The 20990-nt window shown below is 36.0% G+C and overlaps 1 protein-coding gene across 1 annotated transcript in view; it reads left to right on the top strand.

The window, feature by feature from the left end:
• LOC134680354 (small ribosomal subunit protein mS31) overlaps nt 1-20990 on the top strand; it is a 395354-nt gene that overhangs the window by 64995 nt on the left and 309369 nt on the right. The gene's annotated exons all lie outside the window — the stretch shown is intronic.

Genomic DNA, 20990 nt, shown 5'->3' with positions numbered 1-20990 from the left:
GTTACCGTTCTTCTCCTAGTAAGTATTATATTCTTTGCTCTCGGGTCCTACAATTCCTACAAGCCCCCCCACCGCTGTAGTCCGCCGCGCAGGATTGTGTGTGGGTTGTCGTCCTACGTTGCGGACTGCCGTGTTTGACGTATGACAACAGTGCGCGCCATTATTTTTAAATTTATAAAGAAAATTGCTGTTTGTGGAACCAAAAAGCGGCCAAGTGCGAGTCGGACTCGCCCATGAAGGGTTCCGTAACAGCAAGTAACAATAAAATTGCGGTTTACGGTTTATGACGTATTAAAAAAAGCTACTTACCAAATCTTGTTCAACCCAATTTTCTGTGGAAGTTTGCATGGTAATGTACATCATATATTTTTTTTAGTTTTATCATTCTCTTAGTTTAGAAGTTACAGGGGGCGACACACACATTTTACCACTTTGGAAGTGTCTCTCGCGCAAACTATTCAGTTTAGAAGAAAATTATATTAGAAACCTCAATATCATTTTTGAAGACCTATCCATAGATACCCCACACGTATGGGTTTGATGAAAAAAAAATTTTTGAGGTTCAGTTCTATGTATGGGGAACCCTAAAAATTTACTATTTTTTTTCTATTTTTGTATGGATATCTTAATGCGGTTCACAGAATACATCTACTTACCAAGTTTCAACAGTATAGTGCTTATAGTTTCGGAAAAAAGTGGCTGTGACATACGGACGGACAGACAGACAGACAGACAGACAGACAGACAGACAGACAGACAGACATGACGAATCTATAAGGGTTCCGTTTTTTTGCCATTTGGCTACGGAACCCTAAAAATCACCCAATCACTTCAACAAACAATGCAGGAATAGGCATTGCAACTATTTTATTACCAATACTTAAGAAATATGACGCTCTCTGGCGAATTTTTAGCAGTTTCTTTTCCCACACTCTTTTTATTTTTATCCAATAACAAGAAACTACATAGCAGAAGAGCTATTTTCTTTTTTTTTTAGTTGCACGCAACATTTGCAAGAGTAAGTAGACCGACACTTGTGACTCTTGTGAGAAACGAAGCAGTACTGATGATGGACCGCAAAACAGTACCGTGTGTTAGCTATTTCTTGCTCCGTAGTCCTGCAAGGCGTACTACAATGTAGGAGGGTGTGTGAGCTATATCAAAGAATATAATACTCACTAGGAGAAGAACGGTAACTCCATACAAAAAAATGTCCCCAACCGTTTATACGTTTATACTACTGGCGCCCTCGATGTGTACCAATGGAACTAAAGTTGACAACCGGTTTAGCCTGGCGGGTATTGGTATTATAGGTATATAGTAATTATGTTGATAAACATATTTGTTATCTTCATATCACGAAATATATGAAATATGCAAATATTACCCCTTGTTTGTGGTATTATCTATTGATTTAAATAAAAGGCATATTTATGTTTATAACATTGTATTATGTTTTACATATAGAAATATACACTGAAAATTAAACCCTGACAACTTAATAAGAATAGACATTAATAAAGCGCATTCACAAAGTTTTCAGTATTATACAAATAACATTAGGCATGCCTACCTATTACACTTTACACACAGATACACTACACTTTACACACGGCATTTTACACAGATTTCTAACTTGTATTCATTCATACATTTCTTCACGGTTAATTAATACGCTTTCCAGATGCGTTATGACTCGGTTCCTTCTGAACCCACTAAAGCTGTATACATTTCACTCTGGCTGCTTCAACAGCCGTTGCTCCGCATTTAGCACATTTTCTATGTTCATTGCTGTAATCTATGTAGGTACAGACTTACAGTCTTAAGTGCCCATATAACCATTCCAGTCGCAGAATCATCAAAGTGGTAACTAAATGTCAGATGTGTCGTAACAGAGTCCACACAATGTGTCTAGAATTGTTTCGAAACAAAGTGTCGTCGCCGTGTGTACACTTTTCCGTAACAAGGTGTCGACACATTTGTGTGCACTTTGCGTGCGGTTTGCGACTAAATCTGACAGCAAATTTGTGACAGCAAATGTCAATATAAAATACCTCTTGAAAACCAAGGTTTGTCAAACTACTATTAGCGTCTCGTGTGCTCGTAATTCTAGTAAGTCATCATGGGCGATGCGAATGATAAAAATCGACCAAAACCATATAAACACCCAACACCCGTCAACCTTTTACAGAAAAGTTTTTAAAGAAATGCAATACGCTACTAGGTCAGGCAACGAATGCTCAATAAAGTGGTAGAGGGAAATGCTCGGAACACAATTTTTGGCTCCTTAACTTGGTTTGGACAAGTTAGGAGGTGAACATATCAAAAGTCCTCGGCCGTAGCCTTTGAGCGGGGGGGAGAGAGGGGGCTTTGAAGGTCCCATTTTCCGGTTTTTCGATTATATCTCGGAAACTATGCATCGTAGCGACATGGCCACTTATAGAAAATGAAAGTTAATTTAATTTGTTACAAGTTTATTTAGTCAATTTTTTCCATACATTGAATAGTTTTTGAGATATCCGCTCTTGAAACTTTATTTAGGGCTCTCAATTTTATCTTGATCTCTACATCAGTGAAGGTGCTAGGCCGTGTTCCACAAAATTTAAAAACAATTTTTTTAGGGTTCCGTACCTCAAAAGGAAAAAATTGAACCCTTATAGGATCACTCGTGCGTCTGTATGTCTGTCCGTCTGTCACAGCCTATTTTCTCGGAAACTACTGGACCAATTAAGTTGAAATTTGGTACATATATGTAAATTAGGGACCCAAAGACGGACATATAACGTAAACAAATTGATTTTATACCCAAAAAATGATCATTGCCCCCCCCCCCTTTATCTCCGAAACTACTAGGTCTTAAATTTTGAAAAAAATACACAAAATAGTCCTTTACGTATCACGATTATTAAGATGACAGGAAAACCTATTAGAAATGTGCAGCCAAGCGCGAGGCGGACTTAATGTACGGAACCCTTAATACGCGAGTCCGGCTCGCACTTCGCCGGTATTTTTTAAACTCCTCTTGACGCTTAACCGCTGAACCGATTTCGTTGAAATTTGGTATAGAAATAGTTTGCGTCCCAGAACAGGACATAGGATAGATCTTATAACCAAAATCATCTTTTGAAGGTGTGAAAAGTGGCGTGAAAATTTGTACGGACAATCAATAACCGCTGAACCGTTTTATATGAAATTTGGGATGGTCTACAATTCTACATCTTTGATTTAGTTGAAAATGATAAAAACATGACTTCAAACCTAAACTTAAACAGTAAGTATTAACTTCAAGAATTCAATTCTGAATTCCCCCTTGCACCACATTTCACACCTTTAAAGGATGATTTTTGACATAACTTATTATGTCCTGTCTCGGGACTCAAAATATATGTGTACCTTTAAATTAAAACTGTTCAGCAGTTTAAGCGTGAAGAGGAGTTTAAAAGAAAGTATTTTAATAAGTTTATATGTTTTTACTTCGGAATGGTGTCAATGTGATACCATAACTATAGTCCGTTTTTTTTAGCATTAGAAAGAACTTCGCAGAAGTAAGCTTGTGGTTCCAAATTCGGCACTTAGAGCGGTAATAATTTGAAGTAAATTACATGTATTGACCATGCTACATTAGATAATTCAATAATTATTAACAATTCAAGAGCCTGACAAAAACTGCACGCTTGCTTCTGTGGAGTTCTTTCTAATGCTAAAAAAAACGAACTATAAATTTGGTACTGTGAATTTATACGAAAACGATACCAAACATGGCCTCGTAGCTTTACTGATGTAGAAGTCAAGATAAAATTGAGAGCCCTAAATTCTTATTACTTGGCCTAACTTGTGTAGAAGGAAAAGGAAAAATAAAAGTCTTCGGCAGGAATATAAGACACAAATATAATTTTTAGAGTTACTATTTCAACCATCAAACATAAACATACCTTGATTATATTATTCTAGTGAGATACGCATATATAAACAAAAACATTAAAAAAATTACAAGGTCGAAATGTCACGGAGCTTGTGTGAGTTATATGTGAAAAATCAAAACTTTTATGACAAGAAAATCTGGACACAATTTAAGAATCATCCAATTGCGTCGAGGAATCATCAGTATTTTTGCTTGTTTCATTACCTCCTTGCTTCTTTTTTTGTCCTTTGTATTCTGTAGCAATTGGTTAGATCTGAAAATAAAGATAACTTGCGTCGTCACGGATGTCGATTTATAGGTTTTAGGGAGTGCAGAATTCGAAAATGATGACCATTTTATAATCCAAGATGGCGGCTACGCATGTTGTCATAAAAGTCGTCATGAATATTGTTTTATAGGTTTTAGGACGTGACAGGTCCAACAATAGGGTATATTACTGCAATGTTCTGCCGCCAGAGTGCAGCACTACCGACTCAGTAAATTCATAGACTAACTTATACATACTGTGCCTTAAACTGTTTTTTGACAAGTTTTCAAAGACAATAAAATATGACATTGATGCATCAAGGCGGTTTGTTAACAAGTGCCTATCGGTAAACGCGAAAATCGAAATTTAGTTATCCGCCTCTTTATCGCTCGAATATGCGAGAGTGATAGAGAGGCAGAAACCGAACCCTCGATTGTCGTGTTTCACGATAGGCGATATGTGAGTGACGTAGTGACGCATGTTTGTTTACTGTATGTGTACTACTAGTGCCACCTACGCAGAGCTTTGCCTAATATTCCCTATTGTCTACATCACTGTAATTGAAGTCACAGGCCTCCATGGGCTACGGTAATCGCTTACCATCAGACGGGCGGTGTGGTTGTTTGCCACCAACATGTTAATTAAAAAAAACTCCACTATATCGCCAGTTAATAAGTACAGTCAAGGAATTTAAATTCCGACCCATTTCGTACTTTGTCACAGTGACAATCAATATGAAAGCCGCTAGAGACCTCATACGGTTGTCACTGTGACAAAGTACGAAATGGGTCGGAATTTAAATTCCTTGACTGTACTTATTTTGCGAAGCTAATGACATTTGTCACAAGAAATACGACAATTGTCACGAAATTCGGACACAGAACTCAAGAATTACCGAAAGTTCTTTGAAATCTTGTGACAATTTCCATCTTTATCATCATAAACATCGCAAAAGAAATACCTGTTTTTGCCGATATAATAAAGTTTTTAAAAATAATACAATGATGGTGACAAACAGGAATACGGCCCGCCTGTGGATGCCTGTGACGTCAGCAACAATGAGACTTGTCGAAATGTCGCACCTGTCACGTTACGTCACATTGTCACGCCAGGGAGTACATCTGAAAATTGTGTGTTCCCATTTGTCCCCATCCCGATAAGGTGGGAAAAAATGGGAAATATTTACATGCAAATCCTATTTCATCTGTTCCCTACGGAGATAAATGGGAATACATCCGAAAATTATGTGTTCCCATTTGTCCCCACCCCGAAAAGGTGGGAAAATTGGGAAATATTTACATCCAAATCCTATTCCATCTGTTCCCTACGGGGAAAAATGGGAATACATCTGAAAATTGTGTGTTCCCATTTGTCCCCACCCCGATAAGGTGGGAAAAAATGGGAAATATTTACATGCAAATACTATTCCATCTGTTCCCTGCGGGGATAAATGGGATTACATCTGAAAATTGTGTGTTCCCATTTGTCCCCACCCCGAAAAGGTGGGAAAATTGGGAAATATTTACATGCAAATCCTATTCCATCTGTTCCCTACGGGGATGAATGGGAATACATCCGAAAATTGTGTGTTCCCATTTGTCCCCACCCCGAAAAGGTGGGAAAATTGGGAAATATTTACATGCAAATCCTATTCCATCTGTTCCCTACGGTGATAAATGGGAATACATCTGAAAATTGTGTGTTCCCATTTGTCCCCACCCCGATAAGGTGGGAAAAAATGGGAAATATTTACATGCAAATACTATTGCAAAACCAAATGCATCAAGTTTACGCTACCTAACGTCAAGCAGGTAAATAACAGCAAGATTAAAATAAAAGGTGATACGCTGGAATTTGAGGACCGAACTGTTTTCCTGGGAGTCACTCTAGACTCCAAACTGCAATGGCATGCACATATAGGCACTCTAGCCGGAAAACTTAGTTCAGCAGCCTATGCAGTGAAGAGAATCAAACAGCTGACAAACGTAGAGACGGCCAGGCTGGTATACTTTAGTTACTTCCATAGTGTTATGTCTTATGGAATTCTGTTGTGGGGAAAAGCGGCAGATATTCAGACAATATTTGTGCTGCAAAAACGAGCTGTACGTTCCATCTATGGACTGGGCGCTCGAGTATCCCTAAGAGAGAAATTCAAAGAAGTTAACATTCTTACCGTTGCATCTCAATACATACTAGAGAATATTATGTATGTTCGGAAAAACATCCACGAATTCAAGGTTAACAGTGATATCCATAACTATAACACTAGAAACAAACATAAACTTGCTGTGCCCGCCCACCGCCTCCGTAAGGTTAGTACGTCTTTCGTCGGGAACTGTACACGTTTTTATAACAAAGTCCCCACTGATGTAGTGAATTTACCACTTCATAAATTTAAGTCGCACATTAAGCACTCCTTGTTACGTAAGGCGTACTACACTGTAAATGATTTTATAAACGATAGAGATGCTTTTAAGCCGGTAGCTTGATTTCATTAGTATAATAAGAATTAAATAAATATTGGTTTTTTTTTACATTGTGAATTAAATATGCTAGTGTCCAGTAGAATTGACAAATGAGACAATGATGTTCTCGCTTGATTATATTGTTTAATTTAATTTTAGTTTTGGACACTTGGAGACCTTATACATCTCTAAGTACATATTTATTTATTTGATTTTTATTTTTGATTGTACATACTTACCTATATTTTTAATGTTTCTGACACTTAGAGACCTTTACATCTCTAAGTCAACTTAGGCTAGTAATTATGTGAAGCTATATTACTGTCTTTTTATGTAACATATGAGAAACAATGTGTGCACACGGCGACCACACTTTATGTCACTTTGTGTCATGTGTCGACCCTTCCCCATTTCTGGTAACTGTGTCGACACGGCGACGACTCTGCGACTGGAATTGTGACCGAAACAGACGGTGTCGACACAAGATGTGTCAACACCGCGTCGTAACGGCGACTAGAAATGGTTGTATGGGTGGTTGTACCGCTACGTTGTATTTATTATTTAAAGATTTAATAAATAAAATTTTCGTTATGAACTTTAACCACAGCAGTTGGACAGAGTCATTGACAAATATATTTTTTTATTATGGTGGGTAGACGTACCTACCCTCCATATATTTTATGAATATTGATAAAGACAGTTGGAAGCAAATATTCATTATAAAACTTAATCGCGTGTAATTAAGTTTTAAGCGTTTTAAGTCCCGTTTTATGATTAATTATGTATAAAATTCGTGATAATTTAAATCAGAGTTGGGAGCAATGTTGCTGTAGAAAAATGTTTTTATTTTTATTACTCGCAACTTTTTCTCGGAGGCCAACGCACACATAGAAGCTTCAGGCGCACACATGCGCAATTATTTGGGGACATAACTTTCTTAGGAAGTGAACAGGCCTTGAGCTATATCCTACGCCGTAGTCCTGCGAGGCGGACTACAAGGCAGGAGTGTGAATGACGGGCTTAACCGTATTGTACCTAATGTATCGCATATTTCAGGCAAGGAAGTTTGGTTCAAATCTTTTGGCAAATTGGCTATTCAGCATGGAGGCGTTACATCTGCTTGGCTCGTAAATAAGCTGTATATACGTAAGTTTTCAGTTTACCCACCTATGACAAACAATAATAATTTTGTTCGGGGTGAACCCTTCTGAAAGTTAATTTGAAGAAGTTTTAATCGATTTTAAAATGACCCTCCTCCCGGGTCATGCGCCACACGTAAAAAACATCGATGACCCGGCAGGCGGGTCATCAGCAATTTTGATTTAACTAAATTTCAAGTGAAAAGGGCGGGTGCGGGTTTTACTTTACTTATATTTTTTTCTGTTAACTACAGCCAACGTGGTAATGATAGTTACATTCAGCCAAATAAAAAAAAGTTTTTAGTGATATATAGTATAGACGGTCAAGCAAATCTTGTCAGTAGAAAAAGGCGCGAAATTCAAATTTTCTATGGGACGATATCCTTTCGCGCCTACATTTTTCAAATTTGCCGCCTTTTTCTACTGACAAGATCTGCTTGACCCAGTATATTTTATAACGTTTTATTTATATAATAACAAATAAATATTTACTTTACATCGTGTAATAATGCTCTTTGTACGTAATAAATGTCTAATGACAATATAAAAATACCTATAAAGTTTCTGAACATCCAAACTCTTTTTTTGTGGACGTATCAATTACTTACTGCGGTCAGAATTAAAAAAAAGCTGGAAAAGTAAAAAGCACTAGTTTGCAAAAAACAACTCTGCGAACGCTAAATAGCTACGTAAAGTAGCACTTTTTGAGCAACTGTATTAAAAGAAATGTTTCTAACTCTAGCAAGGTTGAAACAGTCTTTTGTTTTGCCGCAAAAATTCCGGGCACGTTATTTTATTGCCAGAAATTCCAAAGAAATCTACATGACGACGGCAGTTTGCTGTAATTTCCATGTAGGTAAGTAAACGAATTCCTTGTCTAGTTAGATTTGAATTAATGTCGTAACTAACTAGAAATAGACACTAGCTGTCCCCGAACTGTGAACTCGCGACATGCAAAATATAGTATAGTAGGTACCTAGACGCATACCGTAGAGTTTCGTATCTTTGCCTGCGCTACCTATTTTCGCCTAGTTTGACATAAGTTGCCATTTACAAAATGTTTCTAATGTAAGCCTTACATAAAACTGCTAAATACAGAGTATTTTTTAGGGTTTCAAGATTCTTCGAACATTCTGCGGCTAACTTCACACAGTTGACCTTTAGTGAGGTTTTTTCGCGACGCCGACCACACGTTTTTTTAAACCAGTGTTTTAACTTCAGTTTTAAACGGTGATACGGGCCCGGTAATGCTAAACTTTTTACATGTTTATATCCTATAACTATTTCTTTTTCATATGAAACTATTATTTAATGGCTAGCTTACGTTTAGAAGTCACAATTGGATAAAACATTGGTGAGGGTACTTTGCGTCCATCTTGTTGCCAAATTTCGCCTACCCCTAGGGTTGACAAATTTTTTGTACCACATTTATTGGTGGATAACATTACTTGTTCCCAAATTTAAATATTTTCTTATGTTTGGTTATTTAAGTTTGCGCTATATGCAAATGTTTATTTCTACTCTTATCGATATTGAGTAGGTACCAAATAGGTATTTTTATGTCTCACTTTGTGTAAATAAGGTTAATTTGATGTCAATTACGATAATAACAATAATTTTGCAACAATTAAACAATTTTGTTAAAAATATTTTTTTTTTAACTTATAAACCATTACTCCCCTTTATTTGGCATGTTGGTAAATTTTTGGCAGCCCTAGCTTCATTATAGAAAATGTATGAAAACAACTTCAAACCGTTACCAAACTTCGCCTACTACCCCGTTTTTTGAATATATGCCTCGTCTGGTGTAGTTAAGGTTCATAGTATATTAGCACATTCCAAGGAGATACGACTTAACATGTGTAAGTCACAGAAAAGTAAGTATTAGCGGCAAGGGATGCCATAGGCGAAGATTGGGAAAAATACCCAAACATCGCCTATTGCCTTTGGGGCCATTTATTACCAACTTAACCAATGAAATTAAAAGTTTTAGTGGTATATACTGATAGTTAGGAATACTAAAAAACGTTTTTTCGCCTTAACGGATTAAAATGCTTTCAAATATAAGAGATTTCTTAGCAAAAGTGTCAAAACCCAGGCGAAGATACGAAACTCTACGGTACCTAAATAAAACCTAAGTGATTCGGGACGATTAATTATTTATTAGGTATATTTGATTAATGATGAGGAAATGGATATTCTAATGCATGTAGGTACATATACCTACTTCTTTTGTTGTTTATTTTTTGACATTCAGATTTCATTCTAGAAACTTATATGCTAGACTAGTATTTTTATATACAACTTTTTTGTGTTTGACGATCTTTTTGTGAAATTCTTAGTATTTAATTTGATCTTTATAATAATCCAATATTATTATGGAATAATATTAACACCAATAAATTGCTCTGATAATTAGCATAAGATAATATATATACCTACGAGTAGGTACCTTAGGTCAGGGAGGGCATTTCCGTCATACTTTTTAATAAGTTCACTTTGGCTGGTCATAATTAAGATGATATTAACTTTTTAACAAACCTGATCACTGTAATAGATTAAGCATTTATTTAACTATATACAGGTAATCATATTAATTTGCTAGTACTGCTGGTCATTTAAATATGATTTTATTTTTAAAACATGTCAGTTGACGGATCTTCCCGACGGTTTGGGGCTATTCCGTCAACCTACGATTTTTCTTTTATCGTGACGTATTACAAACATATACGTCAAGTGAACAAATACCGCTAAACTCTTAATAGAAACTAAACTATAGCGACCTCAATTTGAGGTTTATTTTAGATTTTATTGGCAAATATATTTTTTCGGGGCAAATCCAGCCTATTTTTACAATCAGGAGTAGTAAAACTTTTAAAACAGATTCCCAAACCCTAGGGAAAATCCGTCAACTGGCACGTTTTTAAATAATGGGCTTCTGTTTTTGTGCTTACCAGTTGGTGTCACTGTTAAGGTCCGAAGTACAGTGTTATTATGGGCGCAACAACTTAAACTAAAAAGCGGTATAAATCAAAAAGGTTGGCAATATATGAAATGGGAAAATTCCGGCACGTGACCCATTTCACAATTGACGGATTTGTCTACTCGATCATTTCGTTGATACAAATATTCAACCACCCATAGTTTCTCATCAACAGATCATAATTGAAAATTTATAGAACTACCAACAAACATGCATATCGAACTATATAAAAAACATAATTACTAAGCCGTAAACTTACATTTTCTCATCGCACCGTCTCGAAACACAGCAGCTCATTACACTCGAGTTCGAGTTCGGAGCACAACTAAACTTTGAAAGCGGTTTTTTTCATTTACTGGCTAGATAGCGCTATCTATTTTTGACTGTGGGTATATTATGTTCTCTCTGCTTTACCTATCGAGTCAGTAAGCGTGTACTGTTGTTTGAATAGCCGCAAACGCCGCTTGACGGAAATGCCCCGCTGACGGATTTGGCCACCCTGACCTTACATGTAAAACGTTCATAAGTGCTTGTTACTAAAAATGACATGAATAAAGTATATTTGACTTGACTTTGACTTTTAAAAAACGCTTTTAGAAAATGCTAGTTTTTCGCTAGCCGTATAAGAATAAAGCGGCACCTTGCCTGATAAAAATTATCTAACAAAAGGATGGCTAATTTTATGGCGCCATAGATACCTAGTCGAGCATATTTTGACATTGCAAATGTCTTTTCGTTCGCTCCAGTATAGGGTCCGATTTCACGAAAAAGTGCGATCCCCTTATATCTCGGAAAGTTGTGAAGATCTTCTTCTTCTTCCTTGCGTTATCCCGGCATTTTGCCACGGCTCATGGGAGCCTGGGGTCCGCTTGACAACTAACCCCATGATTTTGACGTAGGCACTAGTTTTTACGAAAGCGACTGCCATCTGACCTTCCAACCCCGACGGTAAACTAGGCCTTATTGGGATTAGTCCGGTTTCCTCACGATGTTTTCCTTCACCGAAAAGCGACTGGTAAATATCAAATGATATTTCGAACATAAGATCCGAAAAACTCATTGGTACGAGCCAGGGTTTGAACCCGCGACCTCCAGATTGCAAGTCGCACGCTCTTACCGCTAGATGCCACCAGCGCTTGTGAAATTTGCGTGGAAAGTTGTGAAGATATGATATTAAAAAAAGGCTCAAAAGACGCATAATCACGAGAGCTGTGAGGTGCAAAAATAATTATTCGAGAAACTCAAAAACGAAAAAAGTTATGGTCGAAATAGTGAAAATAAAATTCAATATTTTTCCGAATTTTTGATTTTGGTGCTCGATGATTTGGAAACGAAGAATGATATCAAAAATTTGAGAAAAACAGCTCTGGAAAATTTAATCAGCTACAATTTGAGCCTAAAACAAAGACGATCGGGTTAAGGGTTTGCCCTGTAGCCTAACCTTAAAATAGTCAAAAAGTCAGAACGACATTTTTCACATGACATTTATGACTTCATGTTTCGCAGAGTTCGTTACCTATCGGTGTTTGTTATGAATTATTGGGATTATGACGGTAGAATAACACTTGCACTGCATAGGCTATCAAAATCGCTGCAGATTTTTCTTGGTTTAACTCTATCTATCCTGTTTGAGACGGGCGTAGATAACGTGTTCACTATTCGACAATCTATGCATTCTTGTGGTGGTGGAAATAGAAATAGAGATAGAGGTAGAGATAGAGATAAAAATAGAAATAATTTTATTCGTGAGCAAAAACACAAAATAAAAACTTATACAGAGAAACATAAAAAAGAGAAAGTGCCACGAAATGGTCTCACCTCAGCATGTTGCTGGCAGCTGCTAGCAGATAGCTGATGCTGAAGGCAGTACCTAGTGGAGCTCGGGTTTAATACAACATAAGCACACGCTGTTTTGGTCATCGGACTCGTCTCGATGAGCACTTAAGGGAGTAGTACCCAAGATAGAGCTGATGCTGAACCCAGGCTGTACCTAGCGGAACTCAGGTTTGGTGCAACATAGGCACGCGCTGTTTTGGACATCCGATTCGTCATGATGATCACATGTTAGAGCATTACCCAAGATAGCTGATGCTGAACCCTGGTAGTACTTATTGGAACTCAGGTTTGGTGCAACATAGACAAACGCTGTTATGGTCATCTCTCGTCGCGTCAAACTGCTGTCAAGAAAATTTCATATCTTGCAGCAAATGGGCCGCTGCCGATCAAGACTCGAGTGACGATAACGGCGATGTGGCTACCACTTCTGAGTTGACTACGGATTTGCCGTGTAATAATTTTCTTGTACTTTGAACATTAATATATCCTGCTTATTAATCGAAAAATGAAATATGTACCTATACTTATGCGCCACGGCGACAATTATTCAAATTTCGATACGCGTATGGAAATTTTGCAATTTTTTTGTTCACATGCGTTATGTCCAGGATACTTGTGTTAATCTAAGAATAAAATAATCTAGACACGCGGCAGCGTGTCAAGCCAAGTTCAAGCAAAGGAACTGGCTAGCCAGCGCCGAGTGTAATATTACACGAACCACTTGGTGCCACTTTTGACCCTTCTATAACTCAAAACATCTTTGACGTAAACACATAAAACTACGTGTGTTTAATTATATCCATAAGGATATCTAGAAGCCCAAATTTCATGAAGCTAGCTCAAACGGTTATAAAGGTATGAAGGTCAAAAAGTCGTAAATTTTAAGACTGACTTATGACTTATAGTACCTAAACCTAACCTACTTCCAGATGACCTAGAAGGATGAAATTTGGAATCCAGCTTGGTTATTGTGTGTAACCGTAGGAAAAAATCTAAAAATAAAATAAAGTTAAAAAATAGGGGGGGTCCCCATACAAAAAAACCACTTTTTATTGGGACTGACATATAAGTACCTAAACCTAACCTACTTCCAGATGACCTAGAAGGATGAAATTTGGAATCCAGCTCGGTTATTGTGTGTAACCGTAGGAAAAAATCTAAAAATAAAATAAAGTTTAAAAATAGGGGGGGTCCCCATACAAAAAAACCATTTTTTATTGGGACTGACATATAAGTACCTAAACCTAACCTACTTCCAGATGACCTAGAAGGATCAAATTTGGAATCCAGCTCGGTTATTGTGTGTAAGCGTAGGAAAAAATCTAAAAATAAAAAAAAGATAAAAAATAGGGGGGTCCCCATACAAAAAAATATTTTTTTATTGTAGCGTTGGAACCGTTACAAGCAGATATTTGAAACTACCCCAATATATGTATTATTATATTTGCTATATTAAAATAAAGTTTAGTCAAAAAATAAGTGGTGTCCCCATACAAAAAACTTGTAATACGCTCTAAACAACCGGCCAACGGTGTGTCGTCGGCGGCGCGCGGCACCACATAATTATACAAAGAACAGAAGTAAAAACCATACAGCGGAAACACAAGAAAAAACATTAAATCTCAATACCTGCCTAGTTTTCTTTACAAAAGTATTGATATCCCACCAAAAACATAAATGTAAAAAAGGAGAGCCAAGTTCAATACAAAAATTATGCTTGGCTGTGGGGCTCGCCGCAAAAAGAATGGAGATCTAAATGAGTGCCACTGCCAAGTTCTATACAAAATCCAAATATGTATTTATAGGAACAAAATAACATTATAAACAAGTATTAAACTCTATTTCTTTGCTTTATTGGATACCTATAACAATTACTGTTATTTAAAAAAATGTGAGATCTTAAAGTAGGTTAGATTTGGCTTGGCCAGGTTTTATCAGAATTACAATATATATAAAATGATTGATATAATGAAAACTGGCCAAGTCAAATCTAACCTACTTTAAGATCTCACATTTTTTTAAATAACAGCAATTGTTATAGGTATCCAATAAAGCAAAGAAATAGAGTTTAATTCTTGTTTATAATGTTATTTTGTTCCTATAAATACATATTTGGATTTTGTATAGAACTTGGCAGTGGCACTCATTTAGATCTCCATTCTTTTTGCGGCGAGCCCCACAGCCAAGCATAATTTTTGTATTGAACTTGGCTCTCCTTTTTTACATTTATGTTTTTGGTGGGATTATCATTCAACGTTGTAGTTTTATTTTGTAACTTTTTCCTTATCCATGCAGACTTTCTTGTCGCTCAGCGACAATATTTTTTCGAATTCCGTAGATTCATTTCCAATGTGCTCCATCCTCTCGATCACCGATTTCGTGCCTCACACGACTGTGTAAGAAATCGGTGAATTTTTTCTTGATATTTAAGTCATTGATATCCCGAGGCACGTGCCTGGGGACTTTCTTAATAGACTTTATTTACGTAGGTATCTTATACGGAGTTATATGTATAAACTTATATATCTTTAAAGTACATACATATGGTCCTATTTTTCCGCACTAGTGCGTAAAATAGCGCTTTGTCGTGCGTATATATGTCAAAAGTTTAAAGGGCCATATGTACTGTAAAACGTTGTACGACACACGTGCGAATCGGTCGTTGTCGCGTCCGACGGCTAGTGGGGCAAGTAAGCGCAGTGAGTGCAGTGAATACTAAGGAGCCGCACTACTTATATCTATGTCGAAAAACAGAAAAAATATACCTACATAAATGTTTATACTCGTAACATATTATGTACTTGTTTTCAATCGGTAAATCAATGAATGCATCACTTTACAATGTTTCACCTCATCGATCTACATATTAATTGGCACCTACTAGGATCACGTAAGTATTTAAACAATGCGCGGTAAAATATAACTACATTTGTGATTTAGTACTTACCGTGACCGAGTCCATCAGAGTTTATACATATTATTATAATAGCGAAGTTGTTACAATAGAAAAATGTTCTGGTCGCTCTTGTTGGTGGCAGTGGTGGCGGGTGTTGTCTGCTACAGATGGCAACGGCGTAGGCTCTATCAGATTAATAGCGAGTTTCCCAATAGTGCAAAATCCTACCCTATTCTTGGTCATACATATCTAATGAGCAATTCTGACGCTAGTAAGTTCCATCGTACTATCGTCATAGTATATTAAATCATCTGTCCGTGGTTTAGCTAAGAGACAAACTGCTCCTGAAACCTGTAAGTTACTTAGTCGCAAGTTACGCCAGTCGCCTGAGTCGCCTATTACAATAATATAATCGTATTGTACCGTAAAATAGGGTGAGTTGGATGAAATTTGACTTTCAAACCTCGATTTTATTTTATTTTTACATGTGAAAACTGAATGGTTTATATAATAAGTGGTTCGGACGTTTGTATTTTATTTTGGGTAGTTCCATTTCATAACTTGGACGATAAAGAGGAAAACCCACCTCACCCCGTAGTGCCTCCCCAGCAAACATTTTAAGTATTTTTTCCTAGGCTCGAAGAAGATTTTTCCAATTTAAGTGAAAATGACGTCCTAAGTCACCAATTATTTTACGTATTGTACACTTTTACTTCCAAGTCAAAATATAGGGATAATAAAACGTAAATTTCACTTCATAAATACACCATGAAGTCAGAGACATAGGGGTTGAAAATAAGGCAAAATATTAGGTAAAATTAACCTTAAACCCTGACCAATAGGTCAAATCTACTAATAAGGTATTTTAGGTGTATTTGTGACGTAATTATTACTTATACGGGGACTATGAAGTCACGGACTTAATGGTTGAAAATAAGTCGTATTACTAGGTAAAATTAACTTCGTACCCTGACCAATAGGTCAAATATACTAATAAGGCCTTTTAGGTGTATATGCGACGTAATTATTTCTTATACGGAGACCATGAAGTCAGGGACTTTATGGTTGAAAATCTGTCGAAATATTAGGTAATATTAATTTCGAACCCTGACCAATAGGTCAAATGTACTAATAAGGCATTTTAGGTGTATATGCGACGTAATTATTTCTTATACGGGGACCATGAAGTCAGGGACTTAATGGTTGAAAATAAGTCGAAATATTAGGTAAAATTAACTGCAAAGTCTGACCAATAGGTCAAATGTACTAATAAGACATTTTAGGTGTATTTGCGACGTAATTATTTCTTATACGGAGACCTTTAGGTCGTCGATTTTATGTCGATTTAGCTACTAATTTTAGGTAAATGTTACTTAAAATACATACCAAATTGCGACCATGTAGTTAAAATCACTTGTAAAGTACTATCAATACCATAAGGTTGTGCCGCCATTTTCTTTCATTATAACGAGATGCTAAATATGAAATTGCATAACTTAAGTTGTTATATCTTGAATGGTGCCATCGCACGGTACTTCATTGTGTTAATATTCAAAATAAAACAATATTTTTGATCAAGTCAATACACTCACACACACAAATATTCAATTACAACACTCAATTACAAGCAAATATATGCATTTTGATTTTATAAAATGTTGAAAACTTAAATATTTCAAAAGCCCATCGATAGTTTTGTATGTAAACCTAACATACTGTACGAAAAAATTTTCTGTGCACTAGATTTCATCGTTCTCCATCAGCGTAATCGGCCTAAATTATTTTACATGACTTAGTGGCCGCCATTATCATTGCACAACTTAAAGTTGTTTTCTTGTTAGACATTTTGTTTCTGAGTGAAAAGAATATACAGTGGAACCTGGATAATTGCAATCTCAAGGGACCGGCCAGTTTTTGTCAATTAACCAGGTTTTTCATTTAAGCAGGTCGTGTCAATTAACGAGGTTCAAAAAATAGTTGTGTCAATTATAGAGGTTTTCATTAATAGAGGTTGCGTTCTGACAAATTTCTTTTATGGAGGTGCAAATAACCATTTAAAGTAGATTTACACGCTTACGTTCTGGGTTTCTGGTCTACCTATATATTGCTTTTGACTATACTTGCACTTTTACACTACATTAATTTTACCAGTTTATTTTCTTATCATTTGGGTTTAAAAAAATCCCTTGAATTGTAGAAGAAAATTTTATTAGAATGTAAAAAGCATACTTTGTTTTTTATTGATTTAAACTATTACAGGCTGTGATAGATACCCAATAAATAAATTGAATTCTGGATGGAGATATAAATAAAGTGATCATTGCTATTAAAATATTTTCTGCTGTCTACAACTACATTATTTCAATTACAGAGGTAATAAGTAAGACTCGTTTCAATAATAGAGGTAAAAACAATAGCAAAATAACGGATTTTTTTAGCACAGTGTCAATTATAGAGGTCTTAAGTTGCGATGTGGTCAATTACAGAGGCAAAATTACGAAAAGCACTAAAATCTAAATTGCAATTATAGAGGTTCCAAAATTTCAATTATAGAGGCCTTTTGGTCTCAAGGGACCGGGACCGGACTTTTGGTTGCAATTATTGAGGTTTTCCATTTATCCAGGTGCCAATTAACCAGGTTTCACTGTATAAGCGTAAAATGTTTGTGTCTCTTTTTCTCTTCATCGCGTCTCATCTAAATATTGCCTCGCAGAGTAATTATATGGATAAAAATATGTCGCCATCACGTCTAAAGGTGGTAAAGAATACCAAATTAGTACATTTTCACTACGCGGCACGTCGTGGCGACGTCGAATCCACGTCGGAAACATGACCTAGTGTTGACCTAATGGTTGTAATCACTAATTTACCGTCAATAAATACGTCGCCGGCACGTGCGTTTTTTCCCCATTTATGTCGCCGGCACGTGCCCACGACGTCGATTCGACGTGCCTCATTTTGGTCTCCTAAATTGTGCGACCTAAAATAGGTGCCTTTTTCGGAATATCGACCAAAAATGTTTGCTGGGTCGTATTTGGGGTGAGAGGGTTTTTCATACAAAGGTGATTTTGGAAGATTGTTGGATCGATTTTTTTTATTATGCGTATTACTATAGCCCCATTTCAAATTGGAATACATTATTTTTGTAGCAGTAGCCTTAAAATCCCTTCTCACCCCCCTCTCAAACCTTTTCTCCCCATTCATAACCCAACTCTCCCCGCGAAACCTACTCACCCCGTTTTACGGTACCTAATGTATTGTATATTTCAGGCAAGGAAGTTTGGTTCAAATGTCTTGGAAATTTGGCCATTCAGCATGGTGGCGTTACATCTATTTGGTTGATAAACAAGCTGTATATAAGTAAGTTTTCAGTGTACTTACCTATCAAATTTTTATGCAACAAATAACAAATATTGTTAAAAACTCTGATGCGGAAATAGAAATACGATACGTATCGGGCTCATAGTCTCATACACAACAATCAACTCCTCAAAGCCAAAATGTATGACACATCCAATTTTTTTTTAATACCTTTTGCATATGCTCCCGGGAATTCCCGGGAATTCCCGGGAGTTTTATAGTGTCAAAAGAACCGGTACTGAAGACCCGGTACCGGTACTTCCCGGTTCTCATCATATGACTATTTATTCCCATTTCAATAGTAGTAATGTTGTAGTAATTTAGCTCGGGACATTATATAACATTTAATAATGGTGCTATGAAACGGGCGACCTAAATAACCCGACAAACTAACCTAGTAAAGTACGCATTCGTGCAGGCAAGCCGTGCCGTCATAGTGCTGAGTGCATCGACTACGCTACGGCCGTGTGGCTCGGCCCAGGTGGAGGCAAAGGGTGCCGGTTAATTTCGTAAAATAGGTTGGAACGCCAATAAGTATTTGTTTATAATAAAATAAGTCATTTATTAATTCTTTTGCAAATATTTATATCATAATAAGTCATTCATAAAGATTGCACCCTAACACAAACAATTTCTTAAAAGTAATCAAAAGATGCCTTGAGAACCGGGAAGAACCGGGAATCCCGGTTCCGGCCATGCCCAGAACCGGGAAATGAAATTCTTGGTACCGGGACCGGTACTGCATGCCCTACTTTTGCATTAATAAATTATTATAAATTGAATTGCGTTTCATTTCAGTAAACTGCCTTGAAAATTATCAAAAATACTATAATATAACATTAACTTTTTAATTAATAAAATCACGTGAAAATTTATCAAAAATTTAGATTCTAAATGGACGGTTAAATTTATCCTTAGGCACACATATTTTAAGTTTTGCACTTGTACCGGTTAAACTGTTTTAATATTTTTGATCACTTTTATGGCGGTTTCGAAAAATACTAATCGACTTATAATTATTTATTAAAGCACTCTATATTTAAACTGTCTTTATTAGTATTGAACTCCGGGAATAAAAATTCCCAGTAGTTATCACTGGTAAAAGGTGGGATTTTTTCCCCAGTGGTAACCACCAAAATTTTGTTAAATTTAAATACTATTAAAAACAGATTTTTTTTTTTTTTTAAACTATTATTGTAGTTGTAGGTCCTCGCTTTCAATACGGGCGGCCTATAACTATTAGTACTTCGTTTCATTAGTTTTTATGAATGTATTATTATGCAGTTTATTTAGGTATATACAATATTATATATAATTATATATGTATATATATTGGGCACTTTATTTACGTATATAACATATTATATATGTTTATGTATTATTAAATTTTTTAAGTGTGTTTATTATTTTACTTATAAATTTTTCGAACGATGTTTTTGTTACTTCTTTTTCTATTATTTTAGATATATCATACGGGTCTATTTGATGTAGTTCACAGAGAAACTCGTGGTCACAGCGGAAGTATGAATATTTGGGACAGTGTTTGAGGAGATGGTCGATAGTTTGTGGTGTTGTGTAAAAACAGATTAGAATAGTATAAAATAAAGAGTGCTTTAATAAATAATTATAAGCCGATTAGTATTTCAGTAAACTGCATGATGCTGATACAAGTGCAAAAACTAAAATGAGAATGTAAGGATAAATTTAATTATCCATTTAGATTATTTTTCAAGTAATTATATTAGGTAATTACCTAATTAGTTTACGCTTTAGTATTTTTGATAATTTTCAAAGCAGTTCACTGAAATGAAACACTAATCAATTTATAATAATTTCTAAAAAATAAATATATAAAAAAAAAATTGGCCGCGTCATACATTTTGGCTGGCACGATGTTGATATTTGTATGGGAGAGTAAATTTTTTTCCATAATGATTCCATAGTGAAAGTTGTTCAGTATGACCTACATATTTACCCCGTACATTATTGCAGGTGACTATTAAAAAACCGGGCAAGTGCGAGTCGGACTCGCGCACGAAGGGTTCCGTACCATAATGTAAAAAAAAACAAAATAAAAGCAAAAAAAACGGTCACCCATCCCAGTACTGACCATTACCGACGTTGCTTAACTTTGGTCAATAA

Source organism: Cydia fagiglandana, chromosome 3 (assembly GCF_963556715.1).
Source record: "Cydia fagiglandana chromosome 3, ilCydFagi1.1, whole genome shotgun sequence".
In the NCBI taxonomy this organism is placed as follows: Eukaryota; Metazoa; Arthropoda; class Insecta; order Lepidoptera; family Tortricidae; genus Cydia; species Cydia fagiglandana.
Note: the sequence above shows the minus strand (reverse complement) of the source record. Positions and strands in the feature narration are given on the sequence as shown.